This window comes from Thermobia domestica, chromosome 1 (assembly GCF_964235325.1).
Source record: "Thermobia domestica chromosome 1, izTheDome1.hap1.1, whole genome shotgun sequence".
NCBI classification, from domain to species: domain Eukaryota; kingdom Metazoa; phylum Arthropoda; class Insecta; order Zygentoma; family Lepismatidae; genus Thermobia; species Thermobia domestica.
Window position 1 is genome coordinate 72,694,718 of NC_137454.1, and position 12,125 is coordinate 72,706,842.

The window sequence follows — 12,125 nt, forward strand, 5'->3', positions numbered from 1 at the left end:
AAAATAAACGATTCCAACTTTAGAGTGGTTTTCTGGGGAACTGAAAAATCTTTCCCATGGTACGTATTTATATGGGACACCTTTTACACTCCAAAATTATACGGCACTTCCTATAGGGCTACAATGATTAAATTTGACGTGATTGTAGTTTTTCAGAACTAACCGACAGAAAAATTGCCAAAAGTGAATATTTTTAATTTTTAGGGAGTCTAAAGGGGAGATGAAGAAATTCCCCATGCTATTTAAATAGGCCTTTTTTGGACAAATAATCTCATATTTTAGGTTCTTGAAATTGGAATACAAACGTGAAATTCGGTATGCTTCAACGTTTTCGTTAGTATTACCTAAGTAAGTCAGTAAAAATGAAAATACCCAAATTTAGAGTGGTTTTATGGGGAACAGAAAAACCTTTTCCATGTTATTTATATTGGACGTCTTCTAAACCCCAAAATGTTTAGGCACTTCCGGCACGGTTAGAATGATGAAATTTGGCACGATTGTATCCTCCCGGGACTAAAAAACAGGAAAATTGATAAAATTGAATATTTTTAATTTTTGAGGAGTCTAAAGGAAGATGAAGAAATCACCATGTTATTTAAATAGGCGTTTTCCTGGAATACAAAATCTTATCTTTTAGATAGTTGAAATAGGAAAAGAAACTTGAAATTCGGGAATTGTAAGCTTAAGAGGTGTGAGGAAGTAGGACGAGCAAATGCGAAGGTGTGGAGGCGAACCCCCGAAGGGCAAATTCAGAAAATATGAAGAGCAAAAGGCACGAAATTCACTGTTGATGAAAAGGCTAATATGTAAGAGATTCTCACACTGTTCACAGATAGAGACACGAAGTATCAAGAACATTTTTACATAACGACTGTGGTAACTATAATATAACTCTGGTACCAATATATTTACGAAATCGGTTACATTTTGTTGCTAGTCTCACATAAATTCGAACAATTGGATTTCTCATTTCTTCGAAAACTTCATTAATTTTAAACATTCTCACCTCTAGATTCTCTTACTTATCAAATTAATTTCAATATCTATTTAATACCAATGATTGCAATAAAGGAAAAATATTCACCGAAAAAAGACAAAATATTGGCTTTCCTTGTCTGGGTTTCCAACCACGAAATTTACGGCAGTATGCAAGTGTCTTAGCCCACGGTTTTAAAAGTTAACTGATTCACAGAACGTGGCTCATTAACTTGCTTAACTAGTTATTACTAGCTTTCACTTATTTTACTCGCACACTGAGAAAAACTGTATGTGGCGTACGTAAAAACGTTTGTTACATGTCTAAATCCTGTAGTTGTTGAACTTAACGTACACTAAACGTATAACTGAAAAAGCATATTTGAACGTACTTTCCGTATAAGTGTTTCGAATAAACGTAGGCTACTTTCCACACGAACGAAAAGACTGTATGTAGGCGGTCAGGATCTCACATACAGATGGCCGTATGTAACTTATAGCTGACGTACGTAATGTACGTAAGACTGTTAGATATCAGACATCCTGCAACGACATTGTGTAACATCTAAGCGGGAAAGAGGGCAGTGCGTATGTAACATATGGATAACGTATGTTAAGTATAGCCAATACACCAGCGAGGAGGGCACCAACTCGACCACTCAGACGATTGACAACATTATCACTATGCACATGATGTGCTCAATAACGGAATCGTTCCCGCTTTCTGATTGTAAGGACATTTTTTTTTTTTTGCTAATGAAAAAATTTCCGTAGCAAATTCTTCAAATTTCATTTTCAAGCCGTTATAGTGTACCTTTATGGAAAGTTTCGCATCTTTATCTCATTAAGAAGTAAATAATGGCTATGGACAGTTTTGCGCCCATAAAAATTCCCATAGTATATTCCTTAAATTTGGAACCTTTATACATAAGGTCATTACATAAGGTAGGTACCATTATGTATGCAGAGTTTCACATCTCTATCTCATTTGGAAGCGCCTAATCAATGATGAGTGAGCAAATGAACCGATCTCTGTTTGAGTAAGGACAATTTTTCACCCATAGAAAATTCCATAGCACATTCCTTAAATTTCGGATATTTTTCATATTCAAGCCATTATAAGCTACCTTCGTGTAGACATTCACATCTTCATCTCATTGGGAAGTACCTAATGGCTACAGACAATTTTTCGTCTATAAAAAATTTCCCATTGCACATTCGTCACATTTCGGACTTTTTCCATACTCAGGTCATTATAAGATACCTTTATGCAGAGTTTCACGACTTATCTCATTGGAAATACAAATCAATGTGATGAGCGAGTGAGTGAATTGATTTCTGCTTGACTAAGGACAGTTTTCACCAATAAAATTTTTCCATATCACTCCCTTAAATTTCGGACATTTTCCATACTCAAATCATTATAAGGTACCTTTATACAGAGATTCATCGTTCTATCTCATTGGGAAGTACCTAATTAATGCTATGAATGAGTCAATCATTGAGTGAACCGATTTCTGCTTGGCAACGGACAGTTTTCACCCATAAAAATTTCCTTTAGTACATTACCTAAATTTCAAACCTTTTCCATACTCAAGTTATTATAAGGTACCAATATACAGACTTTTACGTCAATATTTCATAAACAAGTACTTAATCAATATGACGAGTGAATGAATGAACCGACATCTGCTTGGCTAAAAATAGTTTTTCACCCATAAAAAATTCCCATTGCACATTCCTCACATTTAAGACTTTTTTCACACTCAAGTCATTATAAGGTACCTTTATGCACAGCTTCACGTCATTATCATTGGAAACTAACAAATCAATGTGATGACTGACTGAATGAACCGTGCTTTGCTAAGGACAGTTTTTCGCCCATGAAAAATTTCCAATAGCACATTCCTCATATTTCGGAATTTTTTCACACTTAAGCCATTATAAGGTACAGTACCTTTATGCAGTTTCACGTCTCTATCTCATTGGAAAGTACCTAATCAGTTTGATGAGTGAGAAGATGAACATATTTATGTTTGTCTAAGGACAGTTTCTCGCCCATAAAAAAATCCCATGGCACATTAATCACATTTCGGATTTTTTCTGTACTCTAGTCATTATAGGGCGCTTCTATGCAAAGTTTCACGTTTCTATCTCATTGGGAACAATCTAATCAAGTTGATGAGGGAGAGAATGAACCGATTTGTGTTTGAATAACGACAGTTTTTTGCCCATAAATAACTCCCATAGCACATTCCTCACGATTCGGACTTTTTCCATATTCAAGTCATTATAATGCACCTTTATGCAGAAATTCACGTCTCTATCCCATTGGAAAGTACCTAATTAACTTGATAAGTGAGTGAGTGAAACGATTTCTTGCTTGGCTAAGGAAAGTTTTTTGCCTATAAAAACTTTCCCATTATACATTCCTTAAATTTCGGACTTTTTCCATACTCAGGTTATTATAATGTACCATTGTGCAGTTTCACATATCTGTCTCGTTAGGAAGTACCTAATCATGAGTCAGTGAAACGATTTTTTCCTGGCTAAGGATATTTTTTTGCCCATAAAAATTTCCCATAGGACATTCCTCAGATTTCGGACATTTTTCCATACTCACGTCGTTATAGGGTATCTTTATGCAAAGTTTCAGGTTTCTATCTCATTGGGAAGTACCTAATCAATTTGATGAGTGAGTGAGTGAAACGATTGTTTTCCTGGCTAAGCACAGTTTTTTGTCCATAAAAAATTCCCATAGCACATTCCTCAGATTTTGGACTTTTTCCATACTCAAATTGTTATAGGGCACCTTTATGGAAAGTTTCAAATTTTTATCTCATTGGGAAGTACCTAATCAATTTGATGAGTGAGTGAGTGAAACGATTTTTTTCCCTGGCTAAGGACAGTTTTTTGCCTATAAAAATTTTGTATAGCACATTCCTCAGATTTCGGACTTTTTCCATACTCAAATTGTTATAGGGTACCTTTATGCAAAGTTTCAAGTTTCTACCTCATTGGGAAGTACCTAATCAATTTGATGAGTGAGTGAATGAAACGATTTCTTTCCTGGCTAAGGACAGTTTCTGGCCCATAAAAGTATTCCTATAGGACATTTCTCATATTTCGGATTTTTCCATACTTAGGTCGTTATAGGGTACCTTTATGCAAAGTTTCAGGTTTCTATCTTATTGGGAAGTACCTAATCAATTTGATGAGTGAGTGAGTGCAACGATTTCTTTCCTGGCTAAGGACAGTTTTCTGCCCATAAAAAATTTCCCATAGGACATTCCTCAGATTTTGGACTTTTTCCATACTCAAATTGTTATAGGGTACCTTTATGCAAAGTTTCACGTTTTTATCTCATTGGGAAGTACCTAATCAATTTGATGAGTGAGTGAGTGAAACAATTTTTTTCCCTGGCTAAGGACAGTTTTTTTCCTATAAAAATTTCGTATAGCACATTCATCAGATTTCGGACTTTTTCCATACTCACGTTGTTATAGGGTACCTTTATGCAAAGTTTCAAGTTTCTACCTCATTGGGAAGTACCTAATCAATTTGATGAGTGAGTGAATGAAACGATTTCTTTCCTGGCTAAGGACAGTTTTTTGCCTATAAAAATTTCGTATAGCACATTCCTCAGATTTCGGACTTTTTCCATACTCACGTTGTTATAGGGTACCTTTATGCAAAATTTCAGGTTTCTATCTCATTGGAAAGTACCTAATCAATTTGATGAGTGAGTGAGTGAAACGATTTTTTTCCTGGCTAAGGACAGTTTTTTGCCCATAAAAAATTTCCCATAGGACATTCCTCAGATTTTGGACTTTTTCCATACTCAAATTGTTATAGGGCACCTTTATGCAAAGTTTCACGTTTTTATCTCATTGAGAAGTACCTAATCAATTTGATGAGTGAGTGAGTTAAACGATTTTTTTCCTTGGCTAAGGACAGTTTTTGCCTATAAAAATTTCGTATAGCACATTCCTCAGATTTCGGACTTTTTCCATACTCAAATTGTTATAGGGTACCTTTATGCAAAGTTTCAAGTTTCTACCTCATTGGGAAGTACCTAATCAATTTGATGAGTGAGTGAATGAAACGATTTCTTTTCTGGCTAAGGACAGTTTTTTGCCTATAAAAACTTTCCCATAGCACATTTTTCAAATTTCGGACTTTTTACATATTCAAGTCATTATAAGGTACCTTTGTGCTCAGTTTCACGTTTGTATCTCATTGGGAAGTACCTAATCAATTTGATGAGTGAGTGAATGAAACGATTTCTTTCCTGGCTAAGGACAGTTTTTTGCCTATAAAAATTTCGTATAGCACATTCCTCAGATTTCGGACTTTTTCCATACTCACGTTGTTATAGGGTACCTTTATGCAAAATTTCAGGTTTCTATCTCATTGGAAAGTACCTAATCAATTTGATGAGTGAGTGAGTGAAACGATTTTTTTCCTGGCTAAGGACAGTTTTTTGCCCATAAAAAATTTCCCATAGGACATTCCTCAGATTTTGGACTTTTTCCATACTCAAATTGTTATAGGGCACCTTTATGCAAAGTTTCACGTTTTTATCTCATTGAGAAGTACCTAATCAATTTGATGAGTGAGTGAGTGAAACGATTTTTTTCCCTGGCTAAGGACAGTTTTTTGCCTATAAAAATTTCGTATAGCACATTCCTCAGATTTCGGACTTTTTCCATACTCAAATTGTTATAGGGTACCTTTATGCAAAGTTTCAAGTTTCTACCTCATTGGGAAGTACCTAATCAATTTGATGAGTGAGTGAATGAAACGATTTCTTTTCTGGCTAAGGACAGTTTTTTGCCTATAAAAACTTTCCCATAGCACATTTTTCAAATTTCGGACTTTTTACATATTCAAGTCATTATAAGGTACCTTTGTGCTCAGTTTCACGTTTATATCTCATTGGGAAGTACCTAATCGATTTGATGAGTGAGTGGCTGAAACGATTTTTTTCCTGGCTAAGGACAGTTTTTTGCCCATAAAAACTTTCCCATAGGACATTCCTCAGATTTTGGACTTTTTCCATACTCAAATTGTTATAGGGTACCTTTATGCAAAGTTTCACGTCTCTATCTCATTGGGAAATACCTAATCAATTTGATGAGTGAGTCAGTGAGTCAGTGAGCCTGAAAACTGCATATTTTGGGGGTCCAGTACTCGAATATGGTTGAAGGTAGGAATGTGAGATATGTCGTGTGAGTACATCTCTCGGATATCTCCTTAAATTCCAAATTTCATCTTTCTACCCTTAATAGAATCGTTTTTACAAAGCCTCGAAATCGGCGATTTTATCCAAAACTCTTGTTCGTGTATAATATGCTTACGGCAGTGCAGGCCAGTTTTCATTTGCTTCGCGGAACTTGGCTGCCATGCACTGCCGTGCATGTTGATATTGGCGGTTATTTGTGTGATGGAGATTATACTAAATACTTCCGTTGGTGACATAATTATGAAATAATGAGATTATTGATTTACCAACTGAATAATGGAAGGAGGCACTTTGACTGTACTCCCGCTCATGCAATTGTCTCGTTACCTTATTATTACATCAAAAGACACAACAAACACATCTTAATTTACTGTTAACAATGTTACATTGACAGGCAAGTACAGAGAATTTATTGGAGAGAGAGAGAAAACATAGTAATTAGGGCACTATCTAATACGGTATTTTTGTATATCAATCTTTATTATACGAGGGACCTTCGAAAAGTAGCCTCCAATTGATAAACAACAAAACACCAAAGTAAATAAGAAGAATTTATTACATACACCTGAAAATTACTTCTTTGTTCTATTTTTCAACATAGTTTCCACAAACATTCAAGCACTTATCATATCTTTTTACTAGCTTAGAAATTCCATCAGCATAAAAATCTCCCGCTTGTGCCTTGAGCCAACCTGTGATCGCATCTTTTAGCTCCTCATAATCATAAAACAGCTGAGATCGAAGCCACTTCTTCATATGCATGAAGAGATAATAATCACTATTTTCACGAACTTTTCCATTAATTTTCTGAACGAGTTCGTCATGACCACTGATGGCCTGCCACTCTCTCTTTGTCATGAATGTTTGTTCGCCCACTTATAAATGAACGAACCCATTCATGAACCACTTCTTCACTCATCACACTTGGTCCATACAACAAAAAGTTCACAATGAATAGTTATCTACTGCCGAATATTGTTTTGTTGTAAGAAAGCGTATAACAGCTCGCACCTCACATTTGACGGGGGTTTTCTATTGCAGCACACATTTTGAAACACTACAGAAAAGTGGAACTAGTGATCTCACAACCTTCACTCTACCACGGCTGGATGCAGACTGATCTACCGCCCACATCTGTGCAAAAATGGCAGCGCTGCCCTCTACTTCAAGTGCAGTGACCAACTGGAGGTTACTTTCCGAACGCGCCTCATAGAATCTTAATTCTCATCTATCGCACCCATCCAACTCTATCGTACAGAATTCGTAAGGTAAATGTTGATAGATGGGGATATATCTGAGGGTATTCCCTCCCAATGAGTTCAAGATGTTTCCCAGCAAAAGTTCTCCTACAAGTGTTTTCCAAAAGCAAAATCTACTTTTAAATTTTGTCACACTGAGAAAAAATCTGTTCTCCGGACGGCGGTATATTGTATATACAAATATACGGTATCATCTTGCTTACTACAGAAATCAGTACGGAGCATACGTTATGCGTATGCTACATACTCACTGCCCTTAGATATATCACGCAGTTGCAGGATGTCTCACATCTAACAGTTTTCCGTATATCACATGCATATACTTATGTTACATTCCTCACCTATATGTTGTATACGTCCATTTGTATGTGAGATCCTGACCGCCTACACTATTTCATACGGAAAGTACGTATAGATGGAACACTTAAACAGAAAGTATTATAAAATGCATTTTCAGTTATTGCTGTATGTTAAGTCCAAAAACTACAGGAATTACGCATGTAAGCTATCTTTTTAAGTATACCACCTACAATTTTTTTCTCAGTGTATACTCGAATAATACATATGGTTTAAATGTTGTTATATCATCTCTCTTTGCGGACTTCTCGTAACTATTAAATGGAATTAAGAAAAAAATCAGGGCATACATTTTATACATAATTTTACAATACTAGAGGAGAAAAGATTTTGACCAATCGAGATGGAAGGAGACAAGAAAAAATTGTTCGAGAATCAAGTCGAGACGAGAAAGAATCCTTCGAGAATCATGTCGAGACGAGGTGAGACTAGAAAGAATTATTCGAGAATCAATTGAGTTGAGTTGAGTTGATTTTGAGTTTAACGTCCCGTTCAGCAGCGAGGCTACATGAGACGTGGAACTACTGATTAACGTGGAATCCGAACCACATGAGCTCTCGCCGGGAATCGAACCCGGGCCTTCCACTCCAAAGATTCGAGAATCAAGTCGAGACGAGAAGGAATTATTCGAGAATCAAGTCGAGACGAGGTGAGACGAGAAAGAATTGTTCGAGAATCAAGTCGAGACGTCGCGAGAAGACGATAAAGAATTTTTCGAGAATCAAGTCGAGACGATACGAGACGAGAAAGAATATTTCGAGAATCAAATCGAGACGAGGCTTCTACAAAATTTACGGGACGAAACGAGATATAACGTTTAAATTTGTTGCCTCGTGAGCAATATTATTGACGAATGAGGATTAAGAAAAGTCCCCTCCTCTGATACAGTCTATTACACACTTATACATATATACACAGCTAGCTTAAAAGATCGTTCGTGAAAATCAGCTTTATGAAAATTATTATTTGAAAGGTATGTTTGAACTCCATACCTCCGTTTGGTTGGTTATTTGAATCGAAATGAGATGATAGGAACCCACCTCAACCCAAATGCTAACTATTTTCAAAACTTCATTTTAAATGGTGCAGTCGTTATTCTTTACAAAAAATAATAAATTTCTGAATTCCTTAATATACGCATGTTAATCAAACTGTAACGATAAATACGCAGGTTCAACCAACTGTTAGCCATATTGAAACACAAATGCATCCAATTAAACGTAAGAGTAAGTAAGAGTGACTTTGAAAATTTTTAGACGTCTCAGAAGGTACATTCGCGAAGTGTCCCCTCCAGATTCGTGTAAAATTGATTCAAATGCAAAGTTCTCCGCTGGTCCAATGCATATTGTACTAATTTTAGCGCTCCATACGGTTAATTTGCATATTTTTGAGCCTTCATATATCCGGAATTTAGTCAACTACTATCAAGCTCGGTCACAAAATTGCTTTTAGTTTCTTTAGATATAATTGGAGATGAATGTGGGTATATGCAAAACAAATAGGATCAAGTACTGCTTCTCTGACACATGTTACCCATCCTGACGCCATCTTGGATCCGCCATATTGGATTTAAGTTTTGGTTTTTCAAATGGGAATAGGTGCATGTGATACATCAAATTCATATAAAATTTTCTCGGAAATTCATTGGTGTAATTAATTTTAACGTAGCTTGTACCGTTTGCAAGGTATTGCATGTTAAATGTCAGGCACTTCACGAATGTTGAAAAAAATAGAAAATTGTGCAGGTTCCCGTATGTATATGTAATCTTTTAAACGATTTATTGTTGACGAAATATTCCCTGAACGTAAATACATACATACACACAGACATAAATACGGAAATGATAGGTCTTCACACAAATCTGGCTGTATCTTCATTTGCATTAGGTATTTTTTTTTATATTTAACAATTACCAGATACAGCTCTGAGGCCATATTATACAGGATATCTAACAATAACAACAACAACAATGGAAAGGATTTGGGAAGATATCGGCCAGGGCCTGTTTTTAGTAGGTACCATCCCGGCATTTACCTGGTAGGATTGAGGGAAACCCTGGAAAACCCCAATCAGGATGGTCGGCAGCGGGAATCGAACCCGCGACCTCCCGAATGCGAAGCCAACGCTCTACCACTTGAGCTACTTCGCTCGGTATTCTATTTTGACCTAATAGAATACTTCCTTGTTATGGTATAACACGAAAGTAACAGTAATCACTCACAGAAATGTAATAAGATTATAACACCAATATTGTAAAGAGTTTATTTATACCTACAGTCAGTAGCGTATTTACGATTTTGTTTAGGGGGCTTTGCAACTTTATTTCTGGAAATGTGAACATCTGCAAGCTATTTCATTTACTTTAAGGTGGTAAATAAAATTTTGGGGGCGGCTTAGGCCCGGTAGCCCCCTCTTAAATACGCCATTGCCTACAGTTTTCTTGCAGTTAGAAATTGTTTTGATTTGTCAACATCGTTACCTTAACTGATATTACTCTAAAATGTCTATTCGCGAAGTGCCTGGAAGGATTTAATATGCAATATCTTCCAAACAATACAAGCTACGGTAAAATTAACTACACCAGTGGATTTCCGAGAAAATTCTACATGAATTTGATATATCACTTGCACCTATTCCCATTTGAAAAAACGAAAGTTAAATCCAATATGGCGGATCCAAGATGGCGGCCGGGGTGAGTAACATGTGTCAGGGAAGCCGTACTTGATCCTATTTGTTTTGCATATACCCACATTCATGTTCATTTACATCTAACGAATCTAAAAGCAATTTGTGTCCGAGCGTTATAGTAGTGTATGAATTCCGGATATATGAAGGCCCATAAATATGCAAATTACCCATATGGACCGCTAAAATTAGTACAATACACATTGGGCCGCTGAGAACTTTGCATTTGAATCAATTTTACACGAATCCGGAGGGGACACTTCACGAATGTACCTTGTCAGAAAGAAACTGACCCCCGAATGCTTCGGCACGCAAAAATGCAAGTGTTGTGCAAAACATACAAATTATATTCAGCAAGGAAGTGTAGGGCAATACCTGTAGACTGAGGGCGCGTGTTATCCTACTGAATGTAGTCGCCGCACAGTGGAGTATTTGACCCTAAAACTCGCACAAAAGTCGAAAAAATAAAATATGAAAAATGAATGAAATTAAGTTTATTTCTTGTTCTTCGATAACTGGTAGATCTTGTAAACAAAAATTCCATTATTTAAATATGAAATGAACGTGAATAATAATTGATGAAGTCACTCAATTTCTCTGGCCATGCGAATTTAAATTAGTATGGCCGCGCGTACAGTTTTTGAGGTACAGTAAAAGCTCTTTATTAGCGGGGTATATGTTCCATAAAAATGCCGCGAATACAGAAACCGTGAATACGGAATGGTAATTTATATGGGATTATAGGGGATATTCCTAGGTGACAAAATAAAAAAAAAAACAAATACATATATAAAAAATCAATTTACTGTAATTAAAGTTTTTGACCATATTGATTAATTATTATCTTCAGGCTTAGGCAATGGTTTGAAGAATTTTGTAATTTTTTTCCTGCTTGGCAGTTTTTACAAGCTCCTTCAATTCAGACTGATATTCAGCAGTGGCATTAGCAATTTGCCTCTTAAAAATAAGACTTCGTTCCATAGACGGATCAATTTTCATAAAGAAATCACAAAGTTCATTTGCCATTCTCAAACGTTCACTAAGGTTTTTCAAATTAAATGTCACGTTTCCAGTGCTTGTTGAAGCCTGTTCTTCAATGGGCTGTGAATTTAACATTTCCTCCAAGTCGGTTTCAGTCAAATCTTCATCTTGCGATTCAAGCAATTCCTGAATGTCACTTGATTCTATCTGTTCGAACCCATCTCGTCCTATTCCATTCGCAATTTCGGCTATGTTTGCAGTCAAGTTTGAATTTGCACACACTCTTCGTCATTTTCCGCACTCAGAGCAGGCCACAGTTTTTTCCAGCATGACTTCAATGTGTGTGGCTTCAGTTCTTCCAATGATTCTTTTATGTTTACGATGTATTTTGCTATGTCAAATTTCTTCCAGCATTCCATAACATTCATATCAAGATTACATTCCATATTATCCAATACGATTTTGAAGGTTCGTCTAATGTAACAGAGCTTAAAGGCCTGGATTATTCCTTGGTCCATAGGTTGAAGCAAAGCCGTCGTGTTGGGAGGTAAAAATTTCACTTTTATATTTGGATGCATAGTTTCAAGTTCGCGAGGATGACCTGGTGCATTGTCCAAAACTA